This window comes from Protopterus annectens, chromosome 13.part0 (genome assembly GCF_019279795.1).
Source record: "Protopterus annectens isolate FY-2018-M chromosome 13.part0, PAN1.0, whole genome shotgun sequence".
Lineage (NCBI taxonomy): Eukaryota > Metazoa > Chordata > Ceratodontiformes > Protopteridae > Protopterus > Protopterus annectens.
In genome coordinates this window covers 731,872,536-731,885,741 of record NC_056747.1, presented here as the reverse complement: position 1 = coordinate 731,885,741, position 13,206 = coordinate 731,872,536, and the positions used below count along the sequence as shown (strand labels likewise).

Below are 13,206 nucleotides of genomic sequence, written 5' to 3'. Positions count from 1 at the left end.
TTATGCAGCAGGCACTGAAACACCATTGCATCAAATAGATCCTTTGTTAAAGTGCAGAACAGACTTCTGTGTCTGCTGATTGCAGATTGTACTGTTGGTGAAGTTGCACACTCCTCCTCAGTTGTGTGACTATGGAGGTAGTATACATAAGTAGGAGGGGTGCTTTGTGACATCATTCCTGCACTTTTTACATATTTTATGCATGTGTGACTGAAGTGCAGAACTTCATTTACAGAGGTTTTGCTGCAGTCAGTGTTTGCAATGATCTAACACTGGAAGTGTGACACTGATATTAATAATATGAATCCTGATCCAAATTATACTCCTTCAAAGCTTTGTTTTTGCCCACATCTGGTTATTCATTCAACTGAAATTTGATTGGCAAATAGTTTATTTATTTGGCTTCACTGGCACAATAAACTGACTGTAGCCATTTTTTTCTCCAACATACAAATGTGTATTATTATTATTATTATTGGGTAACTATGTGCATGCTTTTTCATCCTAAGGCAAATTCGGATGGGGCTGGAGAACGGCAGCAAGACAATAAAACGATTAGCACAGTAAAGTGTAGTGTTCTGATAACAAAGAAAGCATTTATTGTAACTTAACAGCAAAAACTACAGCTGTAGTTCCTCCTACCAGATGGTACTGCTTTCAAAGTTGTACACACCCCAGTTAAAAACAGGTGCAAAAAATCCTTGGACTCGTGGCTCATCATCAAATGATTCATCTAACTCTAATAATAATATTGTATTGGCAGGCTTGAATGGTTTCATTTCTTGGATTTAGCCTCGCTTCCCACTTGGGCTGTCTTCCCTTATGCCATCTAGAATACAGTTATTCAAAGATAGGAAGCACTGCACTCTGTCATGTGTGCACACATTTCAATTACCCACTTTATCGTCCTGGCAATCGGCAGTTTCAACGCATAGAACCAGCCCTGCATGTCGTAGGACTTTTGCACACCGTTGGTGAGAAGACGCACTCGCTTCACCCGGGAGTTAGGACGTTTACCAATTATATTTCCCACACTGCTACTTAAAAATAAAAGAACTGAGGTACATACTTGTTTTATTTATTTAATGTACTTATTTGCCTGGTAAGGAGACAAGTCTAAGGACACTATTTATTGAGCCACTAGTGTTCCTACCGTAGTAAGAAACGTCATTTTATACAGTTGTCCTACAGAAAATAAATTACACTGAAAACAAGTTAGTTAGGCCTTTAGATAAATTTAATTTAAGCCACTGGGTTGTGATCACAGCCCCCAGAGTTGAAGGAAAGACGGATCTAATGCTAGCAAGAAGCTTAAAAGTGGGTACAAAATCAGCACCATGGACAGAGCTCAATGACTGGCGCATCCACTTGTTTACGGTAAAATGATCCATAGTCCGCAATGCAAAAAATAGCTTTAAATTTGAAAGAATGCATCTGTTGGAGTATCATAAGCAATCATCCCTACAGTTACCACTTTAGAAGGCTGATTTTTCCAGATTGACAAGGTGAACTTGGGGAACAAGAGTTAATTATTCCTGCTACCTTTATCACCACCCACCACTCCAGTACCTGAAATTAGCATCACATACTATGTATCTATCTATCTATCTATCTATGTATCTATCTATCTATATATATATGTGTGTGTGTGTGTGTATATATATATATATATATATATATATATATATATATATATATATATATTGCCCAACTTGTTCACGCACTCCACCCGTAGGGCGTGTCCCTATGATTTCATCACCCAGATGGAGTCATTGTTCCCTCCTAGCTACAGCCGGAATCTCGGGTGATGTTTTTCCACTGGATTAGCATCCAGTTGCAGTGCCAGCAGCTCTTCAGTTCCGGTCACGTTGGTTTGTTTTTATACGCATTAGGCTTGCATATTGCCGAAGGCTGGCTAGAGGCAAATGCCTTTCATCTTGGGTATACCGAGAGTGCCATCAGAGACGTGACAGGTACATTCTGTTGTTTTAAGGGATTACTGTCCAGAAACACGGTTAATGCGCAATCTCAGGCAGCGGCATCCCACTACCACTTATCCGCAGAGTGTCCCCTGGTTTTACACCCAGCCTTTGGTGAACTGTGTCGTCTTAACAGCTGGCAGCGCCAACACTTGGATAAGGGTGCCGACCTCATTAGCTAAGGATTTATTGTTTCGTAAAGGTAAGGAGAACATTTAAAGTCGTCCTTTTTGATAATAAGAGATGAATAGTCCTCCAATAAACTGGTCCGGTAAATGTTGCAGTATATTAAGAGTTGCATACGGTAACAACTGTAAGAGGGTCTAGTACTTTCGTTTGTTTCTGGACAGTTTGCTGTCCTAAAATAGAATGGATTACCGTGTTGCCTTTCGCTGTGTTTTGTATGACAGTGTGTACTGCAGCAATATAATTTACTCACAGCAGCGAATGGCTGACACTTAGCCCTGTAACGATTGCATAATTCAGTATCTTGGTTCATTGGATGTAAAATAATAGCAGCTTAACGGTTCATTTCTTGGACTCTGGCTAACCTTGTTTGCCATTCAGACTCGCGAATACACTGATTTTATATGCAGAAAATAATAAGTTGGCTATAGGGATTTTTAACGCAAAGCTTGATTGCAGTTCTCCGGATTCTTACGTTTGACAAGAAAGCAAGAGTATAACTGGATACGGGGCAGTAGAAAGTAGCAAAAATTAATCAAAAATTTAGTAGGTGGCAGCTGACTATATGCCACGGAATCTCTTGTTCCTTAGGTTATCTTTTAGCCCTTGCTTGTTGGATTGTATGCGGTTCGAAACCGACGAAAACGGGGTGGTCGACGTCTTTATTATCCTGTGTAAAAGCGAATTTAGAGCAAATGCTATAAATTTTAAGTTTTAAAACTATTCCTTTCTCGTAATGAATGGCAGTTTCTTCACCATTTTCCTAGGCTTGTTATAACGATTAAAACAAGATGGGAGGGTACCTCTCAACCTCTTAGGTTAAGAAATCTGGACATAGCCATAAATAATTAAGGTTGCCACCTTTTCAAATGCACAGAAGTGGGACATTTTTTGTAGAAATGTGAGATTTTGCAGGACAAAACATACTCCCAGCAGTGCAAAGGACAGAACTTCACTTTTTTGCCAAAAATAAAAGCTTACTTATTTTGTCGCATTTGAATTGCTTATGCTATTTCATACAATACTTGTGTGTTTCAGATGCAAAATAATTGTTTTATGCAGCTATTAAAGAAAACTTCAGAAATGTATTTCGTCTTACAATCTCAGGAGATTTGTTATTTTTTAGTTTTTTTTTTTTTTTTCAGGACACAGCTGCCCAAAGTGGGACTGTCCCTCGCAAAGAGGGACGGGTGGTAACCCTAAAAATAATGGGGGGACAAAAGCCGAAAAATTGGGACACTTTTTAATATTGTTCTTACAATCTTAGAAAGTTGGTAGACTAACAGGTTTTTCATTTGCATGAATTTTCTGCAGTATGTAAAGTCTGAAACTCAAATGTCTGCCATTATTTTCTGACTTCAGTCATCAATGAGTTGCTAGTGATTTGCCAGAAAACGCAATTGTATGAGAAACAGGCCAAAATATAAAGGGAACATCTGGACAGTTGAGATGTATGGGAGAACTATTTTTTATTTTGTTGTATGTCAGGTATGAACAAGTGTTCTTTAATCGAGAAGGGGATTGTGATTCAGTGCCTCTTTCAGGATACCGTTCGGTCTGAGTTGTGGCGCACGTATAAAGGCAAACAAAATCCATTATAAAGGAAATTTAAAGTTATAATCCTTAAACTATATGAAGTGATGCGCAATATGAGCCTAATCGCTAATGACTAAATGGAAGAAATATCAGTGGAATGCACTACCCGACTTTCTTTTCTCACGTTATCTTTTTTAACTTTATTGCAAGTCATTTTAATTGTTTTTTTAAGTGCTAAACTGTTGGTGTTTTATTAGTAACTTCTGTATATGCCTGTATTCAGTGCAAGCACTGAGAAGTGGTGTACATTTCCCAAATAATACCGTATAAGCCATTTTTACCGTTGGTATACTGCTAGACCGCATGTGAGACGTAAGAGTACTTATTGTTCACGAAATGATTATTATTTTGTAATAAACTTCACCTTAACATTAAGCACAAAGTGCAACACTAGAGGTTAGGCCACCTGAAGAAATTGCTCACTTAAGCCATTATTTGACATTATTAAATATGAGGTATTCATTATTCCTTAAACAGTACTGTTCGGATTTGGCTGGGCATGGACCAGTGCTGAAAAGGGAAAATAGTTTCTTTATTTTGAAAGAGGACATGCCAGGCAATGAAACTATGCTTAAACTAAAAGAGAATATAAATAATATATGCCATACTTTGGTCTGACTAAGGCATTTTTATTAGTATAGTTTAATATATACAGCTTAGTATGTGACTCTGTTATGTGTGAGCTCAGGCTTTGTCAAAATCAAACAGATAAAAAGTAACACTTTTACCATGCCAAACATAACCTATATTTATTTTGAGAATTACACTCATCTGAAGTATTTTATTTGTTTAATATGTAGAGTATGCACTTTGTCAGCACTGAATCACAAATACAGCTTACAGTATTAAAAGTAGTTTAAATATAAAGCATGGCAAACAATGTTAAAACAGTCTTACACACATTAAATTGTGTATTTCAGCTTTATAAATCATGTATGGTGTTCAAAGAGTGTATTTTAGTAACAGTACAGTGCATAGGCAAAACCACATTGCAGTTATTGTGATGTAAGGCAAAATTAGCACTGCAGTAATTCTTCAGATGTTGGAATTGGCTTCTGCTGCTACATCACAGCTCTGTAACAGAGTATAAAGCATTTTGATGTCCAGTTTTCATACTGTTTTCATATTTTTGGTTTGTTTTATGACTTGGATAAAGGTCATGTAGTACTGAAGATGAGAATACATTCAAAAAGTAATACCCTGGATAAGTATCAAAAGCAGGGAGTTTTATTTATGGATTATGCCCATTGATGTTATAAACACTTTGCTGAGCAACTGTCTTAAGGATTCAAAAACAGCCATTGTTCTTCATATTTCCAGACCCAGTCACTAAGGTTTTAGAGTTATTTATTAACCTGCTCATTGTGTGAATGTCACTCTTCATGTTATAATGCTAGGTACGAAGGTATCAGTGCAGTTAAACAGCATAAATATTATTTACTTTACTTTAGTCAAAGGTTACAGCTATCGTTACCTTTGCTGAGCACGACAAGTTTAACACAAAGTGGTACCTTGTGAGTGTATGTAATTTTAGAGCACAAATCGTGCTTTCTCAGTCCTTCGTCGCAAACTGTAGGAATCTTTCCCTTCTTTCTTAAAGATTATTCCACTTACCCCATTTTCTTAACTTTAAAGTCTGAAGAAGCGTCCTTGGAGATGCGAAAGCGCTTACTTTTTTGTTAGAATAAAGAAGTACATTTTTCAACTGACTTTGGAGGTTTGCTTTGATTGTTGTGGGGTACTTACAATTTCTTTACATTTTTTTTCCTTTTTAAAACAGGGAAAGGAAAGGTTGGATCTAATATGGAGAGGGAGTCTGTTCCAATTTAGTGAGACAGAGTGTTTGTAAAGTAGTTTGCCAATATTCTTTTTGGGTTTATAAACTGAAAGAAGATGCTGATCAGCCCACTGGAGAGGCCAGGGGGGAGAGTAAGGAGTAACATGGGAGGCGAGAGCATAGCAAGCAGAGGGGTTGTTGAGTATGGAAAAGGTAGTGTAGAGTTGCGATTGTAGGAGAAGGTGTGGAAATTCCAGCCACTGAAGTTTGTTTAGTGAGAGGCAGTGATGTGAAGAGAGTGGTTGGTTTAGAATAAATCTGACAATTTTGTTGTATGTTTGTTCCAGTTTCTGCATTGAGGTAGTTTGGATATTGGTAAGGATGGAGGAAGCATATAGAAGACTGGGTAAGAGAAATGCCTGTGCAAGAGTGTGTTTAGTGGCAGTAGTGAGTAATTTTGTGTTCCTATAAGGTAGTCCAACTTTTTGGTGGGTTTTTTGATGGCCCGTTATATGTGCAAGTCATATTTTAGTTGGTCATTAATTATTACCCCCAAGATTTTGGTGTGTGAGACAGGGGAGATAGTGGTGCCATGTAGGGAGGAAAGAGAAAATTTGGATTTAAGGTGAGAGAGTGTCTGAGGTAGGAAGAGAAAGAGTTGAGTTTTCTTAGAATTAAGGATTAGTTGATTGTTTCTGAGCCATTTTTCAACAGAGATAAAGGATGTCTGTGTTAGTGAGTGTAGTTCAGAGATAGTATTGGAGATAGATAAAAGAGTAGAGTCACCTGCGTATTGAATTACAGATGTGAGACTGCAGGATGAATGTAGGTTGTTGGTAAAACTGTTGAAAGGGAGCGGACCAAGTATGGAGCCTTGGGGTACTCCTGTTTGAACAGCAAGGAAGGGTGAGAAAGCCTGCCGCCATCTAACAGCTTGTTTTCTGCCAGTAAGGTAGGATTGGAACCAGCCAAGAGTAGGCGAAAGGTTTAGGTATGAGAGTTTAAGAAGGATGGGATGAGACACAGTGTTGAAGGCTTTAGAGAGATCAAGTAATAGACAGGAAACAAGGAGGTTGTTGTCCCTAGCTTCTGCAACCTTTTGAGTAAAGGATAGTAAGGCGGTCGAGGTACAGTGTTTAGGGCAGAAACCATGTTGCGAGGGAGTGAGGAGATTTTTGTGAATGAGATAGGACAGTAGTTGTGTATGTATACATTTTTCAAGGATCTTGAAAGCAGAGACAGAATAGCGATTGCTCTATAGCTAGAGGGTTCAACAGATTTGCCACCTTTGTGCAGAGCAGTGGTATAGAAGGATTTCCCTATTTCTGGTACGATAGATTCCTGAATGGAGCGGTTGATTAATATAGATACAGGATATGCAATAGAGTCAGCAGCAATTTTCAGAAACTGAAGGGGGAGTTTATCAGTGGTTTTAGTTTACGAAGCAAGGATTTGATGTATTTAGTAGAAACAGGTCGCAAGGTAAATGACTGAGAGACAGAGGAACATAGAAGTTTAGGGGGAGGTGAGGGTGACACAGAAGAGTTGGGATGAGCTGAGTTACCAATGGTTAGGAGTTTAAAGATGCTGTCTATGAAGTGTTTGTTGAGTAAGTCTGCAGTTTCCAAGGGAGAGTGATGGGGAAAGGGTTAGGGATAGTGGGAGAACCAGTGTGGAGCAAGGAGTTGATAGTAATCCAGAATTGTTGGGGGTCATTTGGGTGAGAGCTTTAGAATTTAGTGAAATATTTTTTACACTATTTCTGAATTGTTTATAACGTTGGAGAAAGGTGGAGTTTTAATAGGACACTTCAGAACATCTATGCCACCCCCCCACACACACACATATATATTTGTATATGTATTATATATTGTCTATGTATGCACACACCCATATTTACACATGAGCAGTCACACACAGTATGACCCATATTTACACATCAGCAGTCACATACAGAATGACCACCAGTTACAATCAGTTATACGATGGCGACTGTATACCTCAGGTGTTTGCTCAGCCCCACTGCACCACCTAAGTAATGGGTGCAAACCTAACTCTGCCCCTTCCTTCAACCTTAACCCTACACCTTACCTTCATAAAAACCTTCCTTTAACACTGTCAATACACAACACATACTCGGACGCACAAATAATCGTAAACATACACAAACAGCACTATGTCTATCCCCATCCTAACCCTGACCCTAAACCTAAAATACACAAACTCACATACAAACATACAACACATTGTCTTCACTCATCCCCAACCCAAAATCTAGTTCACGTACACATGCACAAACACTCTCACCCCTCCAACCCCCTACTTACACATCCCAGCATTACACATCATCAACATTTCCACTGCTCAGCTATCCATACCATCAACAGTAAATCTTACTCTCTGCGTTTGTCAAAGAAACTGCATTCGACAAAATACAGAGGATGTGTGTGTGTGTGTGTGTGTGTGTGTGTGTGTGTGTGTGTGTGTGTGTGTGTGTGTGTGTGTGTGTGTGTGTGTGTGTCTATGTATTTATTTATATGTATCACATGCATACATACATATGTACAACAATTTACAAAATAAACGGTTAATGCCAAACAAACTGACACAAATGCAGTGCTTAACTAAGTTCATAAACACTTGTTATTAGTAGAACTCCGGGAAATACTATGCTTCCTCTTTCTGTGTCTAGTCTCTCTCTGGCTGTTTTACATGTTTTCAGATAATTTGATATATACACACAGTCTTCTTCTTTTTTGCAACACAAGTGTATTTGCACATATGCAAACACATACACACTCATACACACATCAATTAAGTACTTACCATCCCTTGTGAAGTAGGCATGCTAGCAAATTAAGACAACTTTGTTTTTCTTCAGAGCTCTTTAGCATTGTGCATGCACAGTGTTCCAATGAGCTCCAAAACAAATGATTAGAAAGCCAATATGTATTTTTAATTTAAAAACAGTAGTCAGCTTTCTAAATTTAGCAGACTTTCTTTTTTATTTTCAACTTGGAGGGGGGGGGCAGCCATGCAGCCTGAACCACAAGACACTCCTGATGTGTGTGTGTGTGTGTGTATGTGTGTGTGTTTCATTTACATATTATATATAAAGTACACCCATGTAAACACACCTAGACAGGAAGAGATCATGTTTGTCTGTGGTGAACAAATGAGTTAAAAGCATAAAAAAATTGTCTTACTGAGTTCGACACCAGGAGAAACTCTTGCAACTAAAACTGATATTGAAAACTGCCTTGACATCTGAGAATGAAGTTGAAGCTATAAACCAATTTGCTCTTCCTGTTCTACCTTATAGGTTTGGAGTGATTGACTAACCACAAAAGGTATTGGATTAGCTGGACAAGTAAACAAGAAAAATGCTTCATGTTTATCAAATGATATATAAAGTCAGTGTATACAAAGATTATATATTCCACAGTCTGAAGAAGGTATGGGCCTTCTCGAAATTGATTACATGTATAGAGCTGCAGTTGTGGGACTGCATATATATCTGCTGACCTCATCCGATACAAACACGGTGAAGGTTTTAAGACACGAGAAGAAGAAAGTCTAAGATGACTTCTCTGTTTAATTTAGCAGAAGCATTCCATTATCAAGTGGGAGTGGAAACCAAACCATTAGCAGACAAAAGTCAGACAGCAACTGAAGGTGCTAAAAATAAAAAAAAATAATATAAGGAGAAGGATCAGATGAGCATGAAAGAAATGTGAAAAAGCCATAAATATTGTGCCAAGTACAGAGATCTTCTGGAAGAACCTCATGTAGAGCAGGATTTGACACAAAAATGGTTAAGGAGGCGCGAGCTGAAACCAAAAGATGAAATGTTAGTCATGGCAGCCCAGGATAGTGGACTACATGCACATTGGTTTCCTAAGTCTACAGAACATGTGGGAGAAAGACAAATGTAGGTTCTGTAAAAAGAATTGGAAACAGTTGCACATCTTTTTGCTGGGTATGATACACTCATGGCAGAGGGCCTGTACAACGAAAGACACAGTAATGCTGAAAGACTGTTGCACAGAGATTTGTGCAAACACTATAATTCATAAAAAGCCAAGAAGCATTGGAAACCTAAAGCACAAAGCATTGTAGAGAATAATGAAGTGTACATTACATGGGATCAACTATTCCCAATGGTTCAGAAAATAGATGCGAGAAATCCAGATGTAGTCCATGAAAGAAGACAAAAGTGGCATTGATCATTGAAATTGCTACACCTAGTAATTACAGTGTCGTACATACAAAGAGACACAAAGTTATAAATATCAGGATTTGCAGGCAGAAACGAGAGCAATGTGGAAGAAAGGGCTCTATGTTCGGTCATCGAATGGCATGTTCATCCAACGGCCATTCACCAAGCACAAACCCAGAACAGTCTTTTTTTTCCTCAAGCAGGCATGTCATCACAAAAAAAAAAAACCATCAAATTGACATAGTTGGCCAACAGAAAGTAAACAGCATGTTCTTACTTGTAGGTAAGGTATGGATAAGGAAACTTTCCTTTTCACCACTGTAGTGTGAACTCAGAGTTGGTATATATAATTAGGGGGTTATGGGGGGAGCAGCCCCCACACCACCACCCCTCTCATTATGTACACCAACTCCAAGATTGCACTACAGTGGGGAAAGGGAAAGTGTTCTTACCCTACCTTCCCTACAAGTATGTACATGCTGTTTACTTTTTGTTGGTCAGCTATGGCCATTTGGTATTTTGTTTTACGATGTCTCATTTCATTGAAAGGAATGTTCACAGGTTTGTGTTGGTGAATGCCCATTTGATGAGCGTGCCATTTGATGGCTGAACATAGACTTAAAAAAAAGATATCCAGTACAAAGTGTAGTAGAAGCAATGGGTCTAATGAAAAGAATCTACAATTGTACTTAAATATGCTATCAATACATGTAACTCCATATGAATTGCAGAAGGCGTCCATTTTGAGCACATTGCAGGCGCTGCAAAGAGCACTTTTGGCAAACATCAAAGACTGAAGCAATATAATTTCATGAATTTTAATTATAACCTGACTTTGGAATGGGTCCATTCCTGTCATGATATTACAAATGAACAAAACATACAATCCTGTGTGAAACTGCAGTATCTGATATATCCAATGTATCACTTCCCAAAAACAACATGAGGAAGTTCCAAATGTTCAGCTTTTATTTCAAAATAAAAAATGAGTTTAGTGCTTTCATCTTTTTAATTCAAGACTTCATCAAACTAAAACCTAATTAATGAACACACTTTAAATACATCTGTGCAATTAATTCCTAACCAGTAGGACAACTGATACAGCTAATCACCTAATTACATCCCATTAATTAGCCACAAATACTCTTAATTTATCATATACTTTAAAAATTCTAAAAATTATATATGAAAAAACATTCACATAATGTAAAATCATATTAAACATATTTTATTACCAAATACAATTAAAATATTTTGATACTAAAAATCCATACACAACTTACATAAAATTACACTTCCCAAATGTATCCGTTTCAACACAGAATTAATAGAACAACACTCATTAAGACCTGGGGGGGTGGGTCTGATCTTTAACAACCTGTTCTATTACAATAAAACTAAATACATGTGTCAGGCATTCACTTATATGCCTAAATAAGGTATTAGTACTCTTATCCTTTCTAATGTCTGCTAGGTGCTCGCAAACTCTTTCCTTTAGTTCCAACTAGTTTTTCCAATGTAAAATGCTGAACACAGTCTACAGCTGGCTATATATACTACTCAAGAGAGCTCACAATTGTAGTGCCCGACCAAATGGTCTTTGTCAGGCCAGCAGTAAAGTTTTGTGGATGAAAAAGGCATTCCAAACATCCTTTCTGGGGAATCAACCCCGTGGTTGCCAGGTTACACCATTGCCCTGCAATGTAACCCCATGGCTTTGAACATGAACAAGTTATACAGCCAAATTTGCACCTTATTCCCAAAACACTTATTTCCAACAGTCACTTCTACTACATCATTTAGGTGAGATGTGTTGAATAGGTTTAAGAAGAAAAAGGTGAACTTAATACATAATCTGCCTGTTCAGACATGTCTTACCTGTAAGATCTGTTAAACATGTGTTGTTGGACAGCAGCTTATCTGTACCAAATGGCTGAGTATACATCCTTAGTACTTCTAAGAGTAGTGTGTTTAACATAAACTATTTTCTTAAGAATGTTTTTATTTATCAGATGAGCAGTTTGTCATAGTGCAAGCAACATAATGTTACTAAGTGATTGATCACACCGTGTCACATTTAGTTGAGTATTTTAAAAAAGCTGTACAGTTGTCTTCCTTAAGACAAATTGGGTGTTGCAGTTCATGCCATTTATCTACATTGTTACAATACTGCCATAGAATACTGAGCAGGCAGGATTAGAAGGTTGCAGATAAACCAATAACTTGCATACAGTATGTAGCTTTTACATATCATATGTAGTAGACTTGTTCATGATGATATTATAAAAATTCTGCAAAATATTGAGCATAACACTTTTAAGTATACTATCACTTCAGTACCTTAAGTGCATTTATTGCTTTGTAAACTTTTAAACATCAGTGAGTTTTTCCCACATTCCTACTTTGTTGCTAAGAGAAGACCACTATGGACCAACAGGTTTGAAGAGCTGCTGTTTCATTAGGATAGTGGTAGTCAGCAGGGTTGGTTATAGGACTGAGTTATCTAGGACTGAACAAAAATTATTGTGTTAAATAAAATGTGGGAGAGGGGATCCAGGTTAGGGCTGAGAGTAGGTGAGACAAGTGTAATAGCAGTTTGTATAGAATAAATAAACTAAGAAGACCACTGCAATGCAATCAGTTGCATTATGAACTCAGTCCTCAGGAATATTCTTGTCAGTTCATGCATGCAACTAAGTCTGTAAACTGCTTTCAGAGATGTAGGTAGGGTTAGGCAAAGGAGTTATTCACTCCTGGGAATCAGTGTTGAGTGTGATTAGGAGATCCTGATCGATTGGTATTGGGTGCTTTGTACTTCATCCTGTATTAAGGTTCGAGTCCTGCAGTTTCTGATTGCATATTGTAGGATGCTACTGAGCAAGTGATTTGATCAGCATGTAGTTTAGCATCACCCCTGAAAATAGGCAGTGGTCTGACTGGTTAACTAATGACTAAACATAAAAAATAAAAGTGCATTTGGAAGCTTGAGTGACCCACTGAAACACTGGTGTTTTCTCATAATTGGCTCACTATGTTAGCTTTCAGCTTAGATGACAATAGTGCCATTCTGAGGCCTTAGTTGTAGAACTCCCTGTATAGATATGCTAAGGGAAGGCCCAGGGACATATTTCTCAACCTCGTAGTGCATACATTTGTGACAAAGCCATAAATAACAGAGAGACAAAGGCCCCAAATCAGGGACAGATTTTAAATATTGCTTATAAACTTATAAAGTTACAACAGGTTTTGCATTAGGATACATTCTCTGAAGCATATGAAGTCAGAAATTCAAATGTTTGTCATTAGTTAGTGACTTCAGTCCTCAATACACTGACTATAAAAAAAAATCAATGTATATTCAAAGAGTTTTAATTCAGTCTGTCAGATTATTTCTATTTTCTGGGTGCTTATGGGCACAAATATCTCCTGAATGAGAATGTAGTAGGATT

The 13,206-nt window shown here is 37.7% G+C and overlaps 1 protein-coding gene across 1 annotated transcript in view; it reads left to right on the top strand.

The window, feature by feature from the left end:
* Nucleotides 1-1,818: 1,818 nt before the first annotated feature.
* Nucleotides 1,819-13,206, top strand: part of CCDC92B (coiled-coil domain containing 92B) — a 487,027-nt gene continuing 475,639 nt past the window's right edge. The window contains exon 1 of the mRNA XM_044054417.1: nt 1,819-2,181. The gene's annotated coding sequence lies outside the window, so the exon portion shown is untranslated. The remainder of the gene's footprint in view (nt 2,182-13,206) is intronic.